Raw genomic sequence first — 25448 nt, forward strand, 5'->3', positions numbered from 1 at the left:
AATATGGACAAGATAGTCAAAGTAGCCGAGGAGTTCTATACAGATCTCTACAGTAGCCAAAGTAGTCAGGACCGTAAGGAGATTGGCGGTAGGGAAAAACAGTCATACGTTCCACCAGTTACGAAGGACGAGGTCAAGAAAGCATTAGAAACTATGAAAAAGGGAAAATCAGCTGGAGAGGATCAGATAACTACAGATTTGCTGAAGGACGGGGGGGGAATCGTGTTAGAAAAGCTGGCCACCCTGTATACGCACTTCCTGATGTCATCGACGGTACCGGAACCATGGAAGAATGCCAACATTATCCTCATTCATAAGAAAGGGGACTCTAAGGACCTTAAAAATTACAGACCAATCAGCTTCCTGTCTTTTACGGATAAGGTATTTACTAAGGTAATCGCTAATAGAATCAGGACAACCTTAGACTGCAATCAAGCAAAGGATCAAGAAGGTTTTCGGAAACGGTACTCTACTATCGATCATATCCATGCCATCAATCAGGTGATAGAAAAATGCTCGGAATATAATCAGCCCTTATACATAGCATTCATTGATTACCAAAAAGCGTTTGACTCAATTGAAACATCGGCGGTGATGCAGACATTGCGAAATCAGGAGGTAGACGAGCCGTACGTGAAAGTGCTGGAAGATATATATATAATGGCTGCACAGCAACCATAGTTCTGCAAAAGAAAGTAACAAAATTTCCGTAAAAAAAGGTGTTAGGCAAGGAGACACAATCTCCCCAGTACTATTCACAGCTTGCTTAGAGGAAGTATTCAGAGACTTGGAATGGGAGCAGTTAGGGATAAGGGTAGATGGAGAATACCTCAGTAATCTGCGATTTGCTAATGACATTGCCTTGCTAAGCAACTCGGGGGATGAACTGCAAAAATTGATTGATGACCTAGACAGGAAAAGTAGAAAGGTATGCTTGAAAATCAATATACAGAAGACTAAGGTAATGTTCAACAGCCTCGGGAAGGAATAGCAGTTTACGGTATCGAAACACTGGAAGTAGTAGGCGAATATGTCTACTTAGGACAGGTAGTAGCTGCACCGGACCATGAAAGAGACCATAACAAGGAAAATAAAATTGGGATGGAGCACATCTTGAACGCTCTCGCACAATATGACTAGCAGCTTCCGCTATCGCTCAAGAGGAAAGTATACAACAGTTGCATCTTACCTGTACTCACCTACGCGACTGAAGCAAGGAGGCTAAAGAAAATGGCTTTACGTAAGGTCAGGACAACTCAGAGAGCCATGGAATGAAAAATGGTACGCGTAGCGTTAACAGGTAGGAAGCGGGGAGATCGGGCCAGCGAAATAACTCGATTTAACTCAATAAATAACTCGCGGCAGCAAACATAAATAGCAGCACATGGCTTTTGTAAAAGGTACTCCGCACATTAATCGAGCTTTCACAATACTACCGGCGCTTCTTCGGCGTCAAAAGGAACATAGAGAACAAAATCCGCTTTTATTGGGAGCGTTTTGCTGTGCACTTTTTATCTGTTGGCCTACAATGGCAAGAGATATGTACCATCCACGGTCCATGCTAGCTTTCTCTCAAAACCGAAATCAAATATTCATAAATGCGGATTTGGCAAAATATTTCCACTCGCTGTTTTTCAACACGGTGTCCTGTTCAGGGACACGTTACTTTTGAAGCCAATATTTCTACAGTTGACTTATTATTCGCATTTGTTCAATATTTAATAAGAGATTACTACAGAAACGTTTATTCTCGCATGGGAAGAAAAACGCGCCGTCATTCTACACTGGGTCTTTGTTCGTTCAATATGCAACATCTGAAACAAGCAAAATATGTATATGTATATTTCACAATACTGGATGAACTTTGCATAGGTGTTGACCTTTTATTACTGTACGCTACAAGCGGCCTTCGCAGCCTAGACCGGGAAGGAAAGAGCAGGGGAGAGGGAGTAGGGATAGGTGATTTACGAGCGTTTTTATGGGTCACTTTCAACGCGAACTAGAGAGCTCGTTTCAACGTTATATTCTTTTGCTTAACTGCCCAGAATACTTCAGTTGCAGTAAAAGCCCGAGGGATTATGACAATTTTGGCTAGCCATAAAATTGCACTGGCACATTGTTGAGCGCTGAATTCGGAGCTGATCGCTGTTGCAGATGAATGCGACAGAATAGTAATGAAGATTGGCACACAGAGAGGTAAAGTTTAACGATCGGCAAGTGTCCTAGAAAAACCTAAGTGGCTCAGTCCTTTGAAAACGTCCTCTGCAAATGGTCTTCCGTATTGTTTCATGCCTGAAAGATGTTGTTATCTGGTCCTGTATTTTACTACTGGCAAAACGAGCAGCTTACAGTGAATTACTACGACTGCATGAATGTACGAAGGGCACATTTTTATCTTTCATATCAGGGGATGTGCTTGCTAATAGTGTTTCAGTCCGAAAACCATGAGCACTTTTGAAGACACCGACGTACAACTGTTTCTTAAATAATAACTGCTGATGTTAATTTTCTACGGTTTAGCATTAGTTTTGCTTAATTACCTTTGTTATGAATAACCAATGCTTAAAGCGTTAATATTTAGGCATCCAAACGTACCCGACTTTAGTCTTACTGTGTACTATAGCTTCGAGTAAACGCGAAAATGGACAAAACTTCACCTGCTTCCATCGATCTGGATTCCAACCTGCGGCGGCTAGAGCAGACTGGAATGAGAGAGAGAGAGGGAGAGTAATTTAATGAGACCTCTTGCCTACAGTGATACTCCTCACGCTTGTAGCGTGCGCTATTACTAACTACCAACGCATTGAGGTGTGTCTTCGAGTGAATGAAGGGGCTGGCAGTTCACGCAGGTTCAAGCTCCCACTTTGCGACAATACGACTAAGAAATTTTAAACAAGTGCAATACTGTTTACCGACCATGTATGGTGTCAGTAGACTTTCTCTTTCCGAGGATGTCTTCCGAAATTACTAGCTGCGCTATGCGTTTCATGCGCGCCGGCTTCTGTCTTCTCAAGCGCGCTCTTCTCTCACCGCTCTGCTCTCTTCGCCCACATTTTTTTTTTGCACCACGAGAAACGAGGAGAAAAGAGTTTTATTGATAAACAAGGGCCAATTCGAATGCATAAAGCAAAAAATGAAAAGAAATAAAATTCCGTCGCTTTGCTTGCCGCTATGGATGCATGGTTCAATTTTACAAGCGTTAAGATTGCATCGCGGCCGGAATCACAACTGTTAAGACTATCACCCTAACGATTAGGTACAAAAATCACAGGAAGAGTCGCCCTATTCTTTAACCTGAAAACGTCTTTCGGAAAACACGATGGACTCGCGAACATCGAAAGTGTGCCAGCCTTGTCGATGCGCAGCCGCTACACGAAAAAACTTTCCTTTTCCGACAGCTGGTGGAAAGAAAGCAAAAAAATTCACCCCCCCCCCCCCCCCTTGGCTCTTACACCTCGTCGGCGCATAAAAGGAACTGCGCAATGGTACCGAGCCTTCTTTATTGCAATAGCATTCCTAGAATGACAAGAAAAAGAGCTTGCTTCGCGTTGTCTCAGCACACAGCACAATAAACCACCGAGAGAGTTCTCAGTCGACGGAATCGAACGCATTATAGGATCGGTGTCGTAGAGCATGCCAATAGTTTTATCAAAAAATTGAGACAACAACATCTGAATGAACCGAAAAAGAATTGGCAAATTGGCATAGAAAGGGTTGCGCATGCTGTATATCCATATTAAACTAACTCGCTGCGCCACCGCAAAGGGCGTTGTGTTCGTAAAAGTTGGCAAAATTACAAAGTGTTTTAGTTCTATTTAATGCCCCCCAAACTAATATTAGCCGATTGTTTCAATATTATCTTTCAAACGCAATCCGTAATTTCAGAGTCCCACTTAGCAGGTTTTTGCACATGTGACTCAGAGCCCTTGGTGACGCACTCCCTGAAATGTAATTAGGAACTCATACAATTCTCGCAAGATTTTTCGCTTTCATGGATTCCCGTGCGGAGGACTTTTAATAAATGATAAAGCGCATCAATCATGATTTGCGTAAACAAATGAGTTCAAAGCGACAAGTCAGGATTTTAACTCCATCAACATTCCTGTCTGGAGAGGCAAGGACGAAGCGTGAGTTAGTGTTGCGCCAAAAGCAGTATTTTGTACCATAGTAGATGCGGCTCAAAATATCTGGATAACCTCGTGTGATATCCTCCGTTTCACCCTTGAATGCTGTATGGTGTTTATTTTGCCGACACCCAAGTTGATGTGTGGAAGGTCAACTGCGCGGAGCCTCGGCTGCCGCACGCCATCGGTGTGCCTTTATTACCTTTATTGACGCATTTTCTAAGAACACTTTCAAACTACGTCTTTTCAAATACCATAATTCTAGAGCTTGAGTCCTCGCGCATCAAGTGCCCTGCTAGGATTAGAGCAATTTTCGGATAGAACCTTAGGTATCTGCGCTAACTTCGATGTACATTTCATGCACTTTATCCCAGGCGGCTGAGGAAATTCTCATTTTATACCAAATGATATCCGCAACACATATGTAATAGCTAGCTTTCCGCCGCTTTTTACACCGCGCCGTAACATTATTCCATCAGTTTGCAAGCAGTGCACGTTAGTGACTGGCCAAGAGCTCACTCCGACGTTGGGCTGGAGCAAAAGGTGTAGAAAAGCAGGCATTGCTGTCATAAAACACTACTATGCTTACATCAAACTGCACAACGTGTACTATATTTCAACAATGTGTCATTATTTTATTTGCTTTCGGAACAAGGTTTATTTTCAACTGCCTAGTTTGGCCCGAATGCCAAATAACGAGGAACGCCATGCTTCAGGGCCAGTTCTACTTAGTGAGTCAGTCAAGGATTATTGTTCTTGAAACGCCACGGCATCAAGAAGGACGCTTAAACAATGTCGTGTGTAATATATTGCGACGCGTTTTGCCATTACCAGTGCGATCTCGACTAGCTGCGTTACAGACGTCGCTGATTTCCTCCTCCATGGCGTGATACTAAAACACGGTGCCCCTCGTGAACTCCTCCCGGATCGTGGTCGCTGCTTCCTCTCCAGAGTGGTTGACGAGCTTCTTCGTGTGTGCACCATCCGCCACAAATTTAGCGCCGCCTATCATCATCAGGCTAACGGCCTCACAGAACGCCTCAACCGTACGCTCACCGATATGTTATTAATATATGTCTCCGGCGACCATCAGGATTGGGACATTATTTACCCTTTATAACATTCACCTCTAACGCTTCGCGGCATGATACCGCTGCATGGCTACTCTGCCTTTTATCTGTTTTTCGGATGACACCCACTACTCCTTTTTGATACATCGCTACCAGCTACTGATGCCGCCCCTAGTACTTACGCTCGTGATGCCATCTACCACGCTAATGATGCTCGCCGCATTGCTTGAGACAGACTCTTTGCCTTCCAATGCTCCCAGCAATCCCGTTATAACAGTAGCCACCGCGATGAGTACTACGCTCCAGGCTCTCTGGTTCTGCTCTAGCTCCCATCCCGCCAGGTGGGCGTGTGCGAAAAACTTCTACCACGCTACACAGGGCCCTACCGTATATTGCGCCGAGTCACCGACGTCACATACGTAATCGAACCTCTGAACACGAATTCGTCTGCACAACCAGCTTCCGACATTGTGCCTGTGACAAGGCTCAAGCCATATTATTCACGCCCTGCTTCTTTTACTTAGAACGCACCAGGACTGTGCTGCTGTGGCGGGGGTAATGTCATCTGGTGTCTCTTGCTGGCATCCAGCAAGTGAAGAATGAAGTATCTGTGTGTGTGAACTAAGACGACGTTGAGGGTTTAGCTGAGCCGTTAAGCAGCGCCCATCGATTCCGGAGTTGTGTTGCCCACTAGTGCGTGGTTTACACTCGCAACAATACTCCTAAAATTAGCTCAGCGAGGTATGAAAACATTCCGGGAGTCGCGGTTGAAACTTGTACATCACTGGAACCGTTAGAGGTAAGTATAATTTTTGCGGGATTATTTATGCAGACCAAATAATCACTACAAATAAAGCTTACACATTATGGACTCAAATGTTACGCGAATGTAGAAGTGAAGCAAAGAAGTGAGTAAGCCTTTCTCATATTCTAGGACTTCATTGAAAGCAGTCATTTTACAATCTCGCGCTACTTTCACTTCTTCTCACAAGCAACTTATACTCAACTGAGAGGCTTTTAGAAGCGCTTTGTTTACCACATATCCTGCATTTACTGTCGGTTACAGAGGACATCGAAATGAAATAGAACGTGCCCACCAATCTCGGTAGATATAGCATCATATTTCCGCTCCACGAGGCAGGGGTCCTGTTTCCCAGGTAATTTAGGAAATGCATTTTCTGCCCAACCGCATGCCGGAGGCACCAGACACCGACTCCAGCAAAGCACAATATCGTTTCTTCGAGTGCTTGCGGAAGTGATATCAAAATTTCTTGCCTGCGTGCACATGTAGGTGGTGTTTGTCCGCTTAAATGCACCGAAACACACACTCAAGGACATTGCGAGCCATGCACCTTATCGCACTGCCCAGTATAGATTGTGTAAGAAAGACAGCATATGCACGACAGACTACAAGGTTTTATCAGAGAAGTTGAGAAGTGAAATTCATCTTTCGCCGAAAGCAGCGCGAACGTTCCAGATGCCACAAGCAAGCACTCTTTCAGATTTTACAGTGAACGCAAAATTGTGGCAGTCACATTCCCAAGTGTTATTTGTTTTAATCTCAATAAAACCCATAACGCACAGCAATGAAAGGCCCTCTTGTGCGGCCTAATTAGAGGTGCTGGTTTCTCCCAACGGATTAGTTGTGGGTATCATAAACTTATCGATAGACTTGTCGATGTTTTGTTGCTTCCACGTTTCAAAGATGGATATATGTGTTTAGTAGTGTACTGGGGCAATTCTTTTCTCCATTATCAAGCGCAACATGCCTACGTTATATGCTGAAATGTGGCAGAATAATTCTTTTTGAACATCATTTTTCAAAATGTGAAATGCACTACAATATGTCCTCCTCTTTCGGACAATTTCTCGAGCAGCCTAAAGATGCCTAGTGAAATTCTAGTCATGTTTTTTTTTCTGAAGCCGCCGTAAATGCATTGCCACCACAAGAGTCGTTATATACTCGTTCCGGTACTCTCGTCCCTTCGTTCTAGATGACAAAATTGAGGCTCTGCTTCAAGCAGCGCAAAGACCTTCTAAGCAACGTTTCCCCTTCTCTGTCTTTGCCTGATGCCAAGAGTCATGAGTCTAGTTTTCAGGGTGGGACCAGACATGTAACAATAGTTGTTCAGTTTGAAACGGCTAAAACCCACCGGGTTGGCGCAGTGGCTAAGGCGTTTGACTGCTGTTTCTAAAGATGGGGGATCGAATCCCGGACTCGGCGGCCGCTTTTCGATGGAGGCGAAAAGCAAGGCGCCCGTATGCTGTGCGATGTCATTGCACGTTAAAGAACCCCAGGTGGTCGAAATTTTCAGAGTTCTCCCCTATGGCGTCTCTCATAGCCTGAGTCGCTTTGGGACATCAAACCCCGCAGACCGACCGACCGACCGACCGACCGACCGAATGAAATGACTAAAGGGAGAACAACAACAAAAGGTAACGGTTATCATGTGTCCTGATACCAAGTGAGAGCAAACGATATCGGGCAGTGTGGCAAAACACCTATTTATCCTGGCTAGAATTGTTGAGTGCGTGCGTGTATAAAGCACTGAGTCAGAATTTTCAGCTCAAGATCCCTCTACCCCATCCCCGCACCAGAAAAAAAGATCCTAGAAATTACGGAGGATTAGATGTCAGAAACGCAGTTTTTTGCTCGAGAAGAAGAATGCTTAGAATATGCGCTTAACTTTCATGGCCTTGAGTTGTCATATTCAGGGGAAAAATTTGTTCAAAGCACTAAGATCTATCATGTGCGAGTTATGCTTGAACTTTTTTCTGGATAAGCTAAACTACTGTGTTTTGTGATCATAATGTGGCTGCACATATTGAGAAAAATATTTAAAGCTGGAAGAAATAGATAGACTATCTGTGGTGGAATAATACATTACGTAAGCAATAAACTTGTTGTAAGCAAGGCAGAACCACACTGCCCTAAAAGTAAGGGGCTGTATTTAGCACTCATTCAGTTGATAGCATTCAATGCGAAGCATGCCACCCTTTAGAAGTAGTACAAACCATTTATTTGGGTTAATTGAGTTTTGGATTAAGGGCGGGGTTGGTCGGGTCCTGAGTCCAGGACTCCCTTGGCTGATGCCGCTGCCCGAGCTCTCGCAAGCAAGGTCCTTTGTGCGGCAAGATCGGAGCTGGCCAGTGCGACCTCCCTGTCCATCCATGTTGGGCTTTCTTTATGAGGTGTGGCAATTAGATTCCTTGACAAGCCCATACCACTTGGTAAAGGCCTACCCGCCATGCACAAACTGGGGGACCATAACCTAGACGAACTTAGAAAAAATACATATTTTACAGAGCAACAAGAGTCAGAAGCATAGCAAACTCATCATACTATAAACCATCAGCCGCACTTCTTTTGAAAATACACTATTATACACAACATGCATATTTGTAATAAACAGCGCGAAGGACAGGATGAAGATCAAAAGGACACAAACACAGCGCTGACTGACAACTGATTTTATTTCCAGAAGTTGGCAAGTATATATACTTGGCTCGAAGCGTGACAGAAATGAATAATCGCACATTCTGTCGAAATGACAAATCTTTTTATGCAGAATGTTCAAAAACACCTGGTATTATTCTAACAAGTTTTATTCCAGCTGCGAGTTTCATTCGACGGATGAACAGAAGAAATGATGACGGACCCTCTATGAGAGCACACACAGATCAAATATAATTTGCAAATCCAAACTCATTAAGCTCGATATGGAACGAACATCTATCTGATCTTGTAAATTATGTGATGGGAAATAATGTCACACACATACAAAATAAGTATGCAGCGACAGTTAAAGATGCAATAGATGTGCACTGCAGATCAGCCGAAATGAGCACCCGCCTGCACATTATTGAAGACTACCCACCATGCACAAACTGCTAAAAACTATTAAACGAACACTCTTGACAAACTGAACCTTGTCTGCATTTTCAGATTACAGGTTTTAAATAAGAAGAGAGTGCTCTCAGTGAAAGCTCATCATCTATGATTTATGATGAAAAAAATTGCACAGAATATTTTTGCTAGAATTAAAATACCCTGCGAGAGTGAGATTGCACAAGCATACTGCGGCGGTGGCCCTGGTGCAGTGCAGTTTCAGTGGTACATATGGTGTCATCTGATAGCCGCCGAGTAAAATGGCAGAGTCTTAACGTGGCCTCTGTGATCAGCTCCAGTGCAACAGCGGGCTTTATTGCAGAGGATAAAGGTTTAACCATACATCTGGCACGATTCGGAGGCCGCCGCGTCAAACTGCTTAAACTGACTCAAGGGCAAGAGGCTCGGCTACAGTGACGGAACAACCGAATGGTTCTAATCTATCCGGTTGTTCTGTGTGTATGCCGGCCAAAAGGTAGGTGGGCAGAGGTGATTAGCAGCTTGGGGGGATTAGTTTGATGAAACTTGGTGCAGGCCCGTGTTAGCGGAGCGAAGTGGAAGATGCAGTTGTGGTGCAGTGGGTGTAGTTAGGCTCACGGTAGTAAGCCGCTACATAAGACTTATAGCATCTCAGCGACGCCGCACACTTCCAGAAGTTCTGCATGTTGTTCACCGAAAGCCTTTTCTTTCCCTCTAAAGCTCTGAGTATTGGGCTATAATGTTTCTAACAAATGGGCTGTGCCACACACTTTTGGCATATCACGTTCACTTGTTTAAGCCCAATGCTGTCAGCATGAGGTTAACAATTCGTTTCTGACAGATTACTCAACCGAATGTTTGCAGCCACGCGCAGCGTGCAATACTTTGTTGAAGGTTGTCGTTAGCAATTTTTGTGCCTTATCGTAGAATTTCATAATCAGGATTATACAGTGAGCGGCCATGAACAGCCACTATATTCTTTTCTCAAAATATATGCCAGAAGTTGGTTTCCCCGTGACGCCACCAATTTGTTCATTTCTTAATGGGAGCAAGTCAGTCGTAACAAAAAGATGATATTTTAAACAAAAAAGTGATATTAACTTAACCAAAAGAATATTTCGGTTTGGTTATATTTGTGGGGCTTCACACCCCAAAGCAACCGAGGCTTTGCGAGGCGCCGTAGAGGATTCCGGAAATTATAACACCCTTGGGCTCCTAAACATCTATGGGCTAACATGTAAACATGGCTCCTAAACCATTGTACAGAAGACGGGCGCTTTATTTTTCACCTCCATCAAAAAGTGGCTGCAGCACCCGGGATTCCATCCCGTATCCTTGTGTACAGATGCCGAGCAACCTAACCAATGCACCATTTTAGTCATTTGAGAGCAGTTTACTTTTGGTGCAAGGTGGGCAGCCTTGATCACAAAATTTCAGTGCAACGTTTTTCTTACACCACGAAAGCCGAGGAAGTCGTGTGAAAGTTTTTACTGCAGCTTTATGCTTGCCACAAATCATCCGTTGTTTCGCACTCCGTTTACTCCGACATATTCTGTTTTCTTACAGAAAAGTTCAACCCTTACCATTAAAGATCACCGCCTTTCTATTTGGGCACATAATTCGGACAGAAAAGGAGATTTTACTTGAAAAAAAAAATGATACCAGCTGCTTCTCTGCAGAGACAACAAAACAAAGAAGCAACAATTAATAACATTTGCATCAGACACTAATCTCTGAACGCATCTGTCACACGAACACGCTGTGAAGATATTTTTATGAGCGAAAAAAAACGCAGCCTTTTTATTATAGAAAAATAAAAACGTTGCAGGTCCTTAACCAGAAACCGCGCGAATGCGGAGACTAGAGAACTATGAATTTTGAGAATACCTTGAAACTCGCTCCTTATCAAAGACTCCGGTTAAAGAATATTACAAGTGCTGCGGTAAAAAAGCGCAGATTTCATGAAGGATGGCGGGTCATGTAGAAATATATATATTGTACTTATAGGGCGTTTGAAGGAGACGAAGACAGAAAATCTGTGTAAGTGCGCAAAGTACACAAAGGAATGTAGAAATCAGCTTGCATCTCTAAGAAACGCGTAAAATATATATAGACGATAATGGAGACTACAACTACCAGCTAGTGATGAAAGAGTTTTGCGAGGCCTTGAAAAGAAAATAAAGTCATCCATATATGCAACTTTGAACATAGGCAAACTGGACAGAGGTTCTGAGAGGTCGCGTACAAATTATTTCAGGAAACTAATACTTGTAAAGAAACTAACAACTTAATGAAAGACTAAATATAATTATAGGCATTAGTAAAGCCCAAAACACCGGTTATGACGGCTTAGACGTGAGCATGCTTTGGTTCGGTAAAAAAGACGAAATAGAAGGATAGTCAAGTAAATAGAAGCACCACATTGGCGCCTTGCCACAGACGAACACAAGAAAGGAGCTCGGCTAAAGTTAATTATGGAATCATATATACGATGCCGCAACGGAAGCTTTAAGAATCTGCAGAATTTACTGTTGACTGTGGCTAGGTTTGCTTTTAAGAATATAAATAAATAAAAAATCGGTAAAAAAAAGAGCCCCTCAAAGTTCTGCCTTATTACTGCCTATATATAAACTGGTCTTTTGCAATTTCTATAGACACCGGCTTTCTAGACTACATTCCCTCCCCTTACTCGTTTCATAAAGTTGTTGGATGGTGTGATAGAGAGACATTCCGCACTTGAGCTCATCCAGCACGGGCGTTGGTTTAGTGCAGTTTATAGAGGAAGCTTCTTCCGTACTATGTGCTAGTGTGAAGTGAAGCATGTGCCCTGTCAGAAACAGGAGCCCACGCTGGCGAGCGCACAAGAGAGACCTCTGTTGTGATTCAACCTCAGTGAAAATGTACAGGGAGTAATCTGGCCGGTTGGTCCAACAAAGCATATACCTCTCCAACAAAGCGCTGCTCTCCGGTTCCACCTACGTCTGCTGATTGGATGCACACCGGGAAGAGCGTTTTCCGCGGCCACAGGAGTTGAATGAATGTGCACGAACCACGAGCTCCACTTGATGAACGCCACTCCAGTCATGGCAGAAGATAGATGTCTTCTTTTGTTGTCCGAGTGGGCCTCTTCTCCCGTAAATTACTTTAACGCTTCATAGTGCCGGCGGGAAAATTGGGATGTGATAGAAGACCCAGTAAAAATAGCTTCCATTTCCGTACACTTTCTTCAGCCCCGTTTTCCGAATAATATTACATGCATCGCTACTTTACGTCATTACTTACGTATCCCTAATGATGTTTTTCTCTTCTTATAAAAAAAATAGAGTTAAATGTAAGTCGTCTCTAAAAATGTATGCTTAAAGTTTTTTTTTTATCAATCAGCACATTTATTTATTATGCTCACAAGCAGTCTTTTAAATATTTCTCCTTTAGTATGACAGCCTGTTGTTTGGTAAATTTGTCGTTTTCTACCATATCGCTAACGAAAGGAACCAAAACGTTCTCGGCTTAAACAATTTAAATCCCGTCATACAGCCTCTTTCCAAGTGCGAGGATCAGAACTGGTTTTGTGGGTTCAATTAACCGTGTGGTAATGCGCGATTCACTTAAAAGACGTTCCGCACTCTATAAAATCAACCTTAAAAAAAAAAAAAACTTCTGGAATTCTTGCGCTGTCAAGTGGCGTATGTCTTGTCACATGGCGTAACTGACAGTATTTTTGAAATTGTGCTAACATCATATAATGCGGAAAAGCCTTTCATGGTGTCATTTAGTTATCTCGTTGAAATTAATGGGTTCCGGTACAGAAACAAAAGCCAGCGTTATACGTAAGGAAATAGTCACCAAATCACAGACTGTGGCGGCCTTTGTTAAGTTCAGAAATAATTAAAATCACGCTAAAAAAGCCCCCCAACGTCCATATAGTAAGCACAGAAGATCGTTTGTTTCCATCATAGAACCGTTTCACAAAAGCATTCAAAAACCAACTCCGGTCTGCAGCGTTTGTACTCGGCTAGAGCTTGTTCTCCTGACTTATGCAGTGCGTGCGAGCTTAATTTATTCAAAGGTTAAAAAATAAAACAATTGAGGCAGGAGAGGGAAATCACTAGCATACAGCTGCCAACTGGCACACCATAGGCATTTTGTTTTGCTATTAAATATTCTGTTTAATGTAATCTTTTCAAATACTAAATATTGGCTTTAGAAAATAAATGGGATTTGCAGATCTGGAGAGCACCTTCCAAAACAGCCATTCCATTTATTTGCGGTAAAGAATGCCTCATGGGTATCTTTTTTCCGCGCTCCAAAGAAAGCTCACGAAATGCAAAAACTATAACGCCCCTAGCGCATTTCCTCCCCGCGACTGTGGTGCTCTATAATATTAATTTGAATGAGTGAAATTAGGTGCCGCATCGACTGAACGCCCCGGCTCCTGCGGTAGGATGATGAACTGGCGATAATTGCAGCAAGTGTGGCGAGCTTGCTACAACTTGCACCGCCACATGCGACGAATGGCTGGCGGAGGCAAGGGAACCATCGCGAACATTTCGGCCTACCGCGGGAGCGAGCCCATGAAGCCACGCCGCAGTTGATTTGGTTCACTGAAGCCACGGTTAGAAACAGCAAAACCGCATCGCGCGTATGCGCCGTTTAAGTAATTAATTTTTTGGCATTTCGCGGGCTTTCTTTAGAGCCCAGAAAAAAGAAATGCTTCAGGCTTTCTTGGCCGCAAATGATGGAATGGGGGATTCTGAAAGTGTTGTCCAACTTTGCAAATAACATTTATATTCTAAAGTGAATATTTATAATTTAGAAAAATATACTGGTTACTAAAACTTAATTGCAAAACATTTCTTCTGCTGCACAAGACGGCTGGTAGATATATGCAACTGGTTTCCGTGGCCAACCTCAAGTGTTTTATTTTTTACTCTTTAATAAAGTAAGCTTGGACACCCTTGTTTAACGAGTGGTACAACATGTGGCTTGCGGTTGCTATAATAGACAAGCCGTGGGCTTGAAATCGCACCACTGCGCTTCTTGGATGAAGATTTTGTCATAAATGTGTTTCACCCTACTTTATTAAAAAGGTTTAGCGCATGCATTTATGCGCACCATTGACCAATTTGAAAGCCTGCTGCCCCCGGCCGCACGTTGTGCATTAGGGCTTCGGAACGTTTACGAGGCAACCACGTCAGTGAACGCTGGATAACGAGATGCTCAATTAGGAGAGTGTGCGCTCCCCAGGCGATGTTTTCGAGAATAGACGAGTAAGAAAGAACCATCGTCCAGCTGACTGTGTCTGCTCGTATGACACCGTTCGCTATGCCAAATGGAATCCCACTGTGCATCCCACTGTGCACGTATTTCATATAGCTGTAATCCCTAGGAGGCTGTCTGCATACATTCTGATGGTGAATATAAGTGAAGCCTTAAGCAGTTTCCGACCATCTTATTGGAGGAAAACATAGGAAAATATCAATGCAGTTTTATTCATTCTTATCTTTCAAAAATAAAGGTATCAGGGACCACAGAACCTCAAAGCAAGTTGGCATAAAGGCTCACAAAGCTAAAAAATAATTTTTTAGAACAGGATTCCAGAGGAGTGATGCTTGAGAATGAAAGGAATATCGCCCCCTAAAACTGGCTTCACGGATTTTTGTATGTAAAGAAGCAAATCGTTAAGGCTAGGGAAAGTGATATATTGATTCAGTCGTGATAACTGTGTTAGGAGGCATGAGTTCTCTCATTGTAATAGATGGGAACACACCTAACTGCCTCCGGCATTGCGCCCCAGCATTCTGGAGTAAGTCGAAGGAGTGTCCGATGATGTCGCTATGCATTTTTATTACCTGAAATACGAACGAATGAAGGAAACTGTATTACGTAACCAGAAACTGATATCATCGTCTTTATTAAGGATTTCAGTTTTGATGGCCAGGGAGATGGCGAAATAGCAGCAATTTTCTGGGTGTAAATGCAGGCGAACGATTGTAGGTTCGGCTAAAGATGAGTATTTGCCTTCCGAGGATGCTTAAAAAGTAACTCGAGCAACCAGAGTTGTTATCGAAAATTGCGCTGTTCATATTCTTTCTTAACTCACACAAACCTTTTTGTACATTCTTAGCCCATTTCCTATCCAATCCTCGTAAACTTATGTAAAGCGCAACAGAGACACCACAGTCAGACAAGAGGGACAGGACAGGGTGGTGTCCTGTCTCTTTTGTCTGATTGTGGTGTCTCTGCTGCGCTTTACATAAGTCTACGAGCATGAACCAACTAGCCCCGCAACGTATTTTACTGGACCTACCAAATCCTGCTATTCTCATAAAAAACCAGTGCAGTCTTAGGCTCGATCCCTTCGGGGCAATGTGGCTTCATGGCTCCCATTGCCCTGTATCTTCTTATTTTCCGATTACACCATCAAATGAAGCAAATAACTCGTGCCTTCTAGAATTGTTATAGTTTGTATTCGTACATGGCAAAATTACTTTTTAAAAGGAGTTAAATTACATTACTAATTACTTTGCTGAAAATCGTAGAAAAGTAATTAAATTACACTACTCACTACTGCTCCCCAAAAGTAATGAAATTACATTACAATTACTTCCACTGAGTAATTTAATTACTTTGAATTTACTTTCTAGTTTCCATAAATGCAAAAACTAAGTAAAGCTATTAAACAAAACAACAACTTGTTCTCCAGAGTATTCTAGTTGACTATATAGTTCTGCTCCATTCTGTCGCTTTTTGCCAATCCGTTACGCTGGCTTTGGATTGCAGCACATCGTTCCTGCTTTCGCACACTCTACATTGTTGTCTATTGAAGGAGTGATGACGCTCTTTAGTAAAAGTAATTTTGAGAGGAATTAATTACTTTGTTGCGAAATTAGTGCCAAAAATAATTAACTACATTACTAAATTACCAAACTGAAAAAGTAATTCATTACATACAAATTACCGAAAAAGTAATTACATTACAGTAATTTCATTACTTTAATTCAATTACTGCCATGTCTGTTTGTATTACCATTGCTTTTAGCCTATGAGGCGCAGCATAGGGTAAATGCACGCGCTTGTTATTATTCAAAAGTTTAGGTTCACAGCAATAGAAGGAATGCATTTAATGCCTCATTGTTTACCTCTAAAGAAAGTCAGAATCACGAAAAAGAAAACGTGTGTAGTCCTTGATTGTGACTCATTCAAACGGGGTTCAAAGCATCTACGAAGAAAACGGCGTTTTTCCCTGGCTTAGGCTCTGTTCACATCTTCCATTAGCTTGTCCGTGTTTGTCGGTAACGGAGAGAAATATAATTAGTCACGAAAAAACAAAGGTATTACAGGGCTGTAAAAATTGGCAACGCCAAACGTTGAAACGTTTGCCTGAAACATAGCGAAAGAGATATAACGCTATAAGGAGCTTAAATCTTAATTGATGGTTTACCGCTCATTAGCGCCGTTTTTTCTCTGTACAGTTTAGCGTCACGAGGCTGACAGATTTCAAAAGTAACACTGGCTTTATTGCACCCTGTCAAACTTGAACGCATTTCAAGAAAGAACTGTAATGAGAGTCCTTGAGAAGAGGCTTGCATTACAAGTAAGAAGAATTTTTTGCGATTTTAATTAGTTCGGAGCATAAAAGTATTTCATTATTATAATGGGATATTTAAGAAGAAATATCTGATCGAAATTATTGAAATCCTCTCGTAAGCTTTCAAGGCTTTCCCTAGCAGCTGTTTACTATCGACTCGCAGCTGTTCATCAGAATGTTCGCTCTCAGGATACAATTTGCTTGGGTCCACCGAACCAGAAATGCTCCATTTTATAAAAGTGATCCGCTAAGACACCACGTAACGTAGCAAAGCTTCCGGGTGACCCTTATGAAATGGCAGGGAGGGTGTCGACTCAAACCCAGCATCATTACATTCTGCTAGACACGCTTCCGCACTGTCACGTAAGCACAGTTGAATGACTGGGTAAAGACAGCCTTCATTTGAATATTGGGCGGTCGTCCGCTTAATGCGACAGTTTAAGCCTCTAGACCGATAAGTATTTCAAGATATCAGAAGGAATATATTGGTGTATTTGTGAGTAGGCGAGTAACAAATCGCTTTAGAGACGTATAGAGAGATATATATTGTACTCGAGTCATTCCGTTATGCGGAGCTTAAGTCTCCCCCAGTTTTCTTTTTTTTTTAAATGTCACGGTGAAGTACCCAGGTAAGCTATGTTCTGTGGTACGAAAAATTGGGAGAACAGAGCGAAACAATAAAAATATTATCGGAAACTTAGGCCCGATGACAGGGGTGTCGGGTGAAGCATTACAGTACTTCAGTAAGGTTAAATAAGCATAAAAAATTTGTTGCTGTTTAGCTCTGGTTAATCCTAGCTTAATGACAAAAGCAAGGTTTTTCAGGCAATGTTTTCTTACTTCGAGGTTACGTCGACGCCTATTCGACCGAACGAGCTATACGCTTCGCGCTATATGAATTTATTTCTCTTCCGTTGCAAAATTTTGTCGACACTAACGCATCGTTGACTAGAGCAATAATGCGAGCACGAGGCGGTATGGCTGGGCAGCTGAGTTTGATTTCGCTGGCATAAACCCTAAATCATAGTTCCTCAGCACGGGTGATATGGAAAAATAATGCCCGACCGGCCTTATACGACTAAAAATGACCCCAATTGGGAGACTTGAATTGATGTACAAACGTACGCAAATCATGAAGCACGCACATGGCACGCAAGAACGAGTATGACTTTACCGAAATACTCATCTTATACATCTTTTACTCAAAGTACTATGACTACGTTACGTCCAATCGCAGTTTTGCAATCTGGATATTCGGGCCGCCAATCAGGTCGTTGATCGAGCTTTAACCCCCTCCCAGCTGCAGCGGTGGCGTAGCGGTAGAACATCCGCCTCGCATGCAAGAAGACTGGGGCTCAAATCCCGGTGCCACGCAATTCTCCACCGGATGAAAAAAAAAAAAAAAACATCCGCGTGTCGATGGAATTGCATAAACAGGTTTGGGGTGCGACCTGATGCCGGTAAACACCTCCGGCAACGCACTCCCTCACCAGAACAGGAGTTGGCCCCCCTGGTGAAGTAATTGGCCGCAACCTCCTATGATAAGCTCCATAAAACCCCGGCCCTCAGTCACCAGCGGCTGCGGAACAACTGACCACGACGGCGGTCAGACCTGTGACGCAGCAGGGGGTGCTAAGAATGCCTGGCTCCGCTGTACAGGCCGCCATTGGAAACTGACCCTGGCAACGTTTAATGCTAGAACGCTAGCTAGTGAAGCTAGTTTAGCAGTGCTGTTGAGGAACTAGAGGGCATAAAATGGGATGTCATAGGGCTTAGTGAGGTTAGGAGGCCGAATGAGGCATATACTGTACTGAAGGATGGGCATGTACTGTGTTATTGAGGTTTACCTGAGAGGCGACAACTAGGAGTAGGTTTCCTTGTCAATACGTATATAGCGGGTAATATAGATGAATTCTATAGTAATAATTAGAGCGTTGCAGGCATCGTAATTAGGCTTAATAAGCGGTATAAACTGAAGGTTGTACAGGCCTATGCTCCTACATGTAGTTATGATGACCAGGCAGTTGAAAGCTTCTATGAAGATGTAGAATCGGCAAAGCGAAAAGTAAAGACGCAGTATACTGTACTAATGGGCGAGTTGAATGCCAAGGTAGGGAAAAAGCAGGCAGGAGACAAGGCAGTAGGTGACTATGGCCTTGGTTCTAGGCATAGCAGGGGGAAGTTACTAGTTGAGTTTGCAGAGCGCAATAACTTACGAATCATGAATACCTTCTTCAGCAAACGGAAAAACCGGAAATGGACATGGAAAGGTAATAACGGAGAGACTAAAAATGAAATCGACTTCATAATGTGTTCAACCCCCGCCATTATGCAAGATGTAGAGGTAATCGGGAAAGTGAGATGCAGTGACCACAGGATGGTGAGGTCCCGAATTAGCCTAAATCTGTAGAAGGAACACAACAGATTAGTAAGAAAGAAACCTATCAACGAATTAGCGGTGAGGGGGAGGGCAGAAGAGTTCAGGATCTCGCTACAGAATGGGTATTCAGCTCTAACTGAGGATGGCAACATTTCCCTAGAGGCAAGGAACAATAATTTCAGAGATATCGTTACTGAGTCCGCGGTAGAAGTAGGCGGTAGGATATTTAGAGAGGATACCAGTAAGCTGTCTAAGGAGACGAAAGATTTGATTAAGAAACGCCAGAGTATGAAAGCTTCCAATCCAACAGACCAGATCGAATTGGCCGAGTTATCAAAGCTAATCAATAAGCGCAAGGTGGTCGATATAAGGAAGTATAACATGGAGAAAAGTGAGCATGCTGTAAAGAACGGTGGAAGCCTTAAAGCGGTAAAGAAGAAATTGGGCATAGGCAAAAACCAGCGGTGTGCGATAAGGGACAAGGCGGGCAATGTCATCACTAATATAGACAAGATAGTCAAATTAGCCGAGGACTTCTATACAGATCTCTACAGTACCCAAAGTAGTCAGGACCGTAATGAGATTGGCGGTAGGGAAAAACAGTCAGACATTCCACCAGTGACGAAGGACGAGGTCAAGAAAGCACCAGAAACTATAAAAAGGGAGAAATCAGCTGGAGAGGATCAGATAACTACAGATTTGCTGAAGGACGGGGAGATATCGTGCTAGAAAAACTGGCCCCTCTGTATACACAGTGCCTGGTGTCATCGACGGTACCGGAACCATGGAAGAATGCAAGCATTATCCTCATTCACAAGAAAGGGGACTCTAAGGACCTTAAAAATTACAGACCAATCAGCTTGCTGTCTGTTACGTATAAGGTATTTACTAAGGTTATCGCTAATAGAATCAGGAAAACCATAGACTGCAATCAAGCAAAGGATCAAGCAGGGTTTCGGAAACGGTACTCTACTATCGATCATATCCAATCAGGTGATAAAAAAATGCTCGGAATATAACCAGCTCTTATACATACCATTCATTGACTACGAAAAAGCATTTGACTCAGTTGAAACCTCGGCGGTGATGAAGGCATTGCGAAATCAGGGGATAGATGAGCCGTACGTGAAGGTGCTGGAAGATATATATAGTGGCTGCACAGCAACCATAGTTCTGCATAAAGAAAGTAGCAAAATTCCCATAAAGAAAGGTGTTAGGTAAGGAGACACAATCTCCCCAATACTATTCACAGCTTGTTTAGAGGAAGTATTCACAGACTTGGAATTGGAGCAGTTAGGGATAAGGGTAAATAGGGAATACCTCAGTAATCTGCGATTTGCTGATGAGATTGCCTTTCTTAACAACTCGGGGGATGAACTACAAATAATTATTGATGACCTAGACAGGAAAAGTAGAAAGGTAGGCTTGAAAATCAATATGCAGAAGACTAAGGTAATGTTCAACAGCCTCGGGAAGGAACAGCAGTTTACATTAGGTAGCGAAATACTGGAAGTAGTAGGCGAATATGTCTACTTAGGACAGGTAGTAACCGCAGATCCAGACTATGAAAAGGAAATAACAAGAAGAATAAGATTGGGATGGAGCGCATTCGGCAAGCACTCGCAGATTATGACTAGCAGCTTACCGGTATCGCTCAAGAGGAAAGTATACAACAGTTGCATCTCGCCTGTACTCACCTATGGGGCTGAAACATGGAGGCTAACCAAGAGAGTTCTACTTATGTTGAGGACAATCCAGAGGGCTATGGAACGGAAAATTGTAGGGGTAACATTAAGAGATAGCGTGCAGAGTGGGTCAGAGAAATAACTCAAGTTACCGACATTCTGGTGGAAATTATGAAGAAGAATTATGGACATGGGCAGGACATGTAGTGCGAAGAGAGGATAACCGATGGTCGCTGAGGGTAACAAACTGGATTCCAAGGGAAGGAAAGCGTAGCAGGGGGCGGCAGAAAGTTAGGTGGGCGGATGAGATTAAGAAGTTCGCAGGGGTCAAGTGGATGCAGCTAGCACCGAACCGGGTTAAGTGGAGAAATATGGGAGAGGCCTTCGCCCTGCAGTGGGTAAATAAGGCTGATGATGATGATGATGATGATGATGATGATGATGAACCCCCTCCACCCCGCCACCCTGTTGGCGGGCGCACCGTAGGTCTGCGCGAAGGTAGCGAAATGACCACGGGCCATTTATTGAGTGGATTCCCAGCGCAGATATGCTGAAAATTATTTTTTATTAACGCTTTTCACTGTATTGAAGGGTTAAGGGGCACCAACCAAAAAAGGTAATTGTCAAAAGACAATTGGCAGGTTTTTTACAATTACCTTTTTGGTCCGCGACCCTTAACCCTTCATGAATTTACCCGATCAGACGATATTTCGTCAAACTTTAGATTTCTTACACTGTATTCAATGAAATGTATACTTGTATAAACATGAATTAGCAGGCTGTTTTGTTTTGTCGCGACGTAAGCAGGGTTAGCTGCTGCTCTATGTAAGCTATAATCAAAACAGGGTCTTGATTGTCTGCTGCTGAAGAAATGGCTGAGCACTGCGCCACGCGTCGCTTCCACAAGGTTGGAGGCACTGACAGCTCGGTGAGCTCGGCGCGGCTTAGTTGGGCGGCGGGCGACGAACGGCTTCGGTGTAGCTGGTGGCCGGGACCAGCCGCTCGTGGTGCGGTTCAGGAACCAAGGCCTAGCATTGCTGAAAAACCTCGACAGTGTAATAGGCTGAGTTTGACTGGTGGTAAAGTGCGGAACGTGACAGAGAGAACAAAATCTTGTTCAACTGCCGACCCTGTCTTTGGAGCAATAAAGCTCCACAACGACAACTGCTTGAATAAACTCATCCAAAATGATCCCACGGGTTGCAGCCACCACTACTGCACTTGTCGGAACGCAGTTGGACAGGGGTATGTACCTAGAGCGTGAGCATCCAAACTTCAAAAGCACAAGTGTTAAGGCAATCGAGCCCCCCTCCCCCCCCCCCCCCAACGCCCAGTATTCCATCTTGGTGACCCTCCTTTCAACGTGTGCCTCTATTCCTGCCCCGTCTGACCGCTTGCTTTCTACTAGTTCATTATAAATAGTTCTTGCATCTCAAGTTGCACAGTTTCAGTACGCAAGTTGGCTGCATACTTAAGCGCCAAAGGCACAATGCTGGGAGACTAAATATAGCGAATCGCAAGACTCACGTGGTTCAACGTGCGCGCTGACCTGTGGAAAGAGCGTAGACATTTATTAAATCGTCCTTTAATGAGTTGAATACCGAACAAGTAATTTTCATGTTACGCGCACACTTCACGCCCATTTAAAAAAATCTGGAAAATACAATTCAATTGAGGGAGTAGAATTTTGCAGGTGCGACGCAGGCAGTTTTCTCACTTGTAGGCTTGAATCACCGAAAATATTATAAAACGACAAATCTTTTGGAAGATTCATTAAAATAAATTTCAGCCACTTTTTAACCTATCCAAGGCTTGCGATCGCCACCGTTCTCAGAGTAGCCAAAGGCATTATTATATATGCTTGCAGGCCACGTTGTAGGAAAATAATTCCAAGACCAGGAACGCAAAAGGCCAGAACACAAGGGAAACAGGACTGGCGCAGATGCTTCACCGACTCGCCCACACAAAGGTATTAATTCCAACAGCTTCCTGCTTTCATGGTTTTCCGTTATACCGCAGTCCGACAAGACACGAAATAGGTGTTCTTCTATGCCAAGTATTCATGGTAAAGTGCATCATGAAGGGACGCTCTTAGTCTGCGAAGGTATTTTGAGAAGGCCAATGAAGGATGATCAAGGTCGCTTTTTTTTTTTTACTCTTAGGGCAGGATACCGGACTTGCGTAAGCACTGGCTTTGAACAGCATGCGGGAAAACATTTGGCACCAGTGTTCTTGCAACCTAGAAATGTGGCGACAACCGAACAAAAGCGGAGGCATGCCTCCCGGCGCGATCGGTACAACCTGTCGCACGGCCTTTCTCCTTTCTTTCTTAATCCTGAATTGCTCTTGCAGCTTCTCTCTCACAACAGCCGTCTTCTCAGAGGTTCTCATTTATCATTCATGTCGACGCTTCCCATGGCAGCCGAAAGGCTCCGACAGTTTTCAAGGACTGTGCGTGGTATCCCTATTCTCCACGGCACTGAAGGTGTCACTTTATTCCATTTTTATGTTCATCTTTTGTGCTAGGGTAGCTTGCGTTTATACCTGCGCACGTGTTTACCTCACACTCTTGTAGTCAAGGCAATTCATTGAACCCAACTGCCACAGTTTCCATATGAAGCGAACAGGAAAGAGTAAGAATGCCTCTTAGAAAAACAAACTCTTTGAAATACTACGGCAACAGTTTAAACAAGTTCTCGACTCATTCAGAAATAAAAGAAAGACAGGGCCGCTCTCGTAAAGGCTATACATCTGTCCTACATACATGCATAACAGAATCTGCGGCAAATGAGCGAGAAAAATAGGGCAGGTTCAAAATAATCGCAGTAATTTCACTAAAACCACGGCACAAGACTGGGAATATATTTTACCTCGTAAATGTTTCACAGATACATTTTATACTGTGTCCTGCGCCACATCCGGCGTCCAGGGGTTTAGTTTGCTATTTTCTAATTTTGTTTCCTCGCAAACACCTCGTTCGTTTTTTTTTTTTTTTTTTTATAAGGCCGAAAGAGGAGGTGAGGAAGGGAGAGGGGTGGATGCTGAAGTGCCGGATAAACTACGGTCTATCCTATTCGTCGATAACATTGCAAAGATGTAAACCGTGGACATCATTAGGAACCGACCTCATTTTTGTTATTTACTTTCCCCCCCAGTAAGCCTTTGGAGAACGGCAAATCCATCGCATACTAGACGTTCGCTTCATATTTCACTCGTGATCCCGTTTGAGTCGCGTTGTGTCCCTGCAGAAGTCGGCTGTGGAAGCCTCCGCTGATGTTTATGCTGATGGAGGTGCGGTAAGAGATTTCCAGCCGGTTTTGGTTTCTGGGTATCTGTGCGGCAATACATACCCCCTAAAGAAACTTCAGAGCATCTTTCGTCTCCGCCATTTTAATTTTCGTTTTGTAATGCCTATATGCTTCACAAAAAAAATCTTCCGGGAGGCTTTTTTTCTTCAGATTAGTAAATGCGCTGCTACCCTTTATTCTATTTTCTGAAGAACAGCGCGACTTCGACAAGGACGGAAGGAAGACAACACGGACAGGCGCTGACTTGCAACTGAAGTTTATTGCTCGGAACGTGGTAATATATATCAGGCTCCAAACAACAAGAGAAAACACAGAAGCGATACACATTTGATTAAACACTTGAAAACTCGTGTGATGCCACCACGTCACTTCCCTGTAGCTAGATATCTAAGCTTCTTTGCTGACAACGCCAAGGACGGGCTGCTGACACAGGCGTCATTTGACCATGCGATTTGTGCGGCCTCAATAATTTCACGGGTTATCTTGTCCCGATGCCTATTTAACACGTTTGTTTTTTGGAAATAAGGTTGGCAGTCGTTACTTTCGCAATCTCTGCAATGGATGCCGAGATGCCCTTTAATGTTGTTGAAAACTTTATTATTGTGTTCTCTTAGGCGAAAACAGCTCGTCGTGCGGCAGTGAATAATAAAGATCTTCATCGTGCATCGAAGAATGTATTGACAAGTACGGAGTTGTCGCCTTCCAAAACGAGGCAGGCCTCTCCGTCGCTGGCTTCTTAGAATTACTACAAGTGTGTATAAAATCAACTTATGCGACATGGGATGGTGAACTTTACCTGCAGAAAAAAGGAGTGTGCATTGGCTCATGTGTAGCGCCCGTGCTCAGTGATCTATTACTCGCAAAAAAAGAGACAGAATGCTCCAACGACTTTTAGAAGGATCGAAATGTTTGCAGTGTTTTCGGTTTGTTGATGACTTTCTTGTTTTGTTAAATACCGATGACAAAGAATTTGATTCCGTCATGCACCAGTTTCAAGATATTTTTGTTCAGTGCCTTCACCCGCTCACGTTGACTCATGAAGTACCTCAAGATAATGAGATAAGATTTCTTGATCTCAGACTCAGCTTCCAGCCAAGTCACACCTGCTGGTCTTATGAACCACGTAGCAACAAGCCATTGCTTCCGTTTGCGTCGTCGCACTCTAAGCTCGTAAAACGCGCCGTGGCTAAGTCGTGCTATACAAATGCCTTAAACAAATCATGCCTTCATTCCGTAAAAGAAAGTTTCAACCGTCAAACCGATCGCCTTGCGAAGGCAGGATATCCCAAGCAACTGCTCGTGTCCGTTTCTGAATCGATGCTTGCGTGTTTAGGCAAAACCAAAAAGAAGGAAACGGCCGAATCCGCCAAAGAAAAACAAAAGACGACAGTCGTTCCCTACATCCACAAATTTTCCCACAGGCTA

The 25448-nt window shown here is 43.4% G+C and overlaps 1 long non-coding RNA gene across 1 annotated transcript; it reads left to right on the forward strand.

Annotated features, from left to right (window-relative positions):
* The first annotated feature begins 9311 nt into the window (after positions 1-9311).
* LOC146191915 (uncharacterized) lies at positions 9312-22678 on the forward strand. The gene is made up of 3 exons (XR_014706372.1): positions 9312-9558; positions 16535-16656; positions 22583-22678. It is a non-coding gene; the product is annotated as an uncharacterized LOC146191915 (long non-coding RNA).
* The last annotated feature ends 2770 nt before the right edge of the window (positions 22679-25448 follow it).

This window comes from Amblyomma maculatum, chromosome 4, assembly GCF_055883805.1.
Source record: "Amblyomma maculatum isolate TAMU_Amacu chromosome 4, ASM5588380v1, whole genome shotgun sequence".
Lineage (NCBI taxonomy): Eukaryota > Metazoa > Arthropoda > Arachnida > Ixodida > Ixodidae > Amblyomma > Amblyomma maculatum.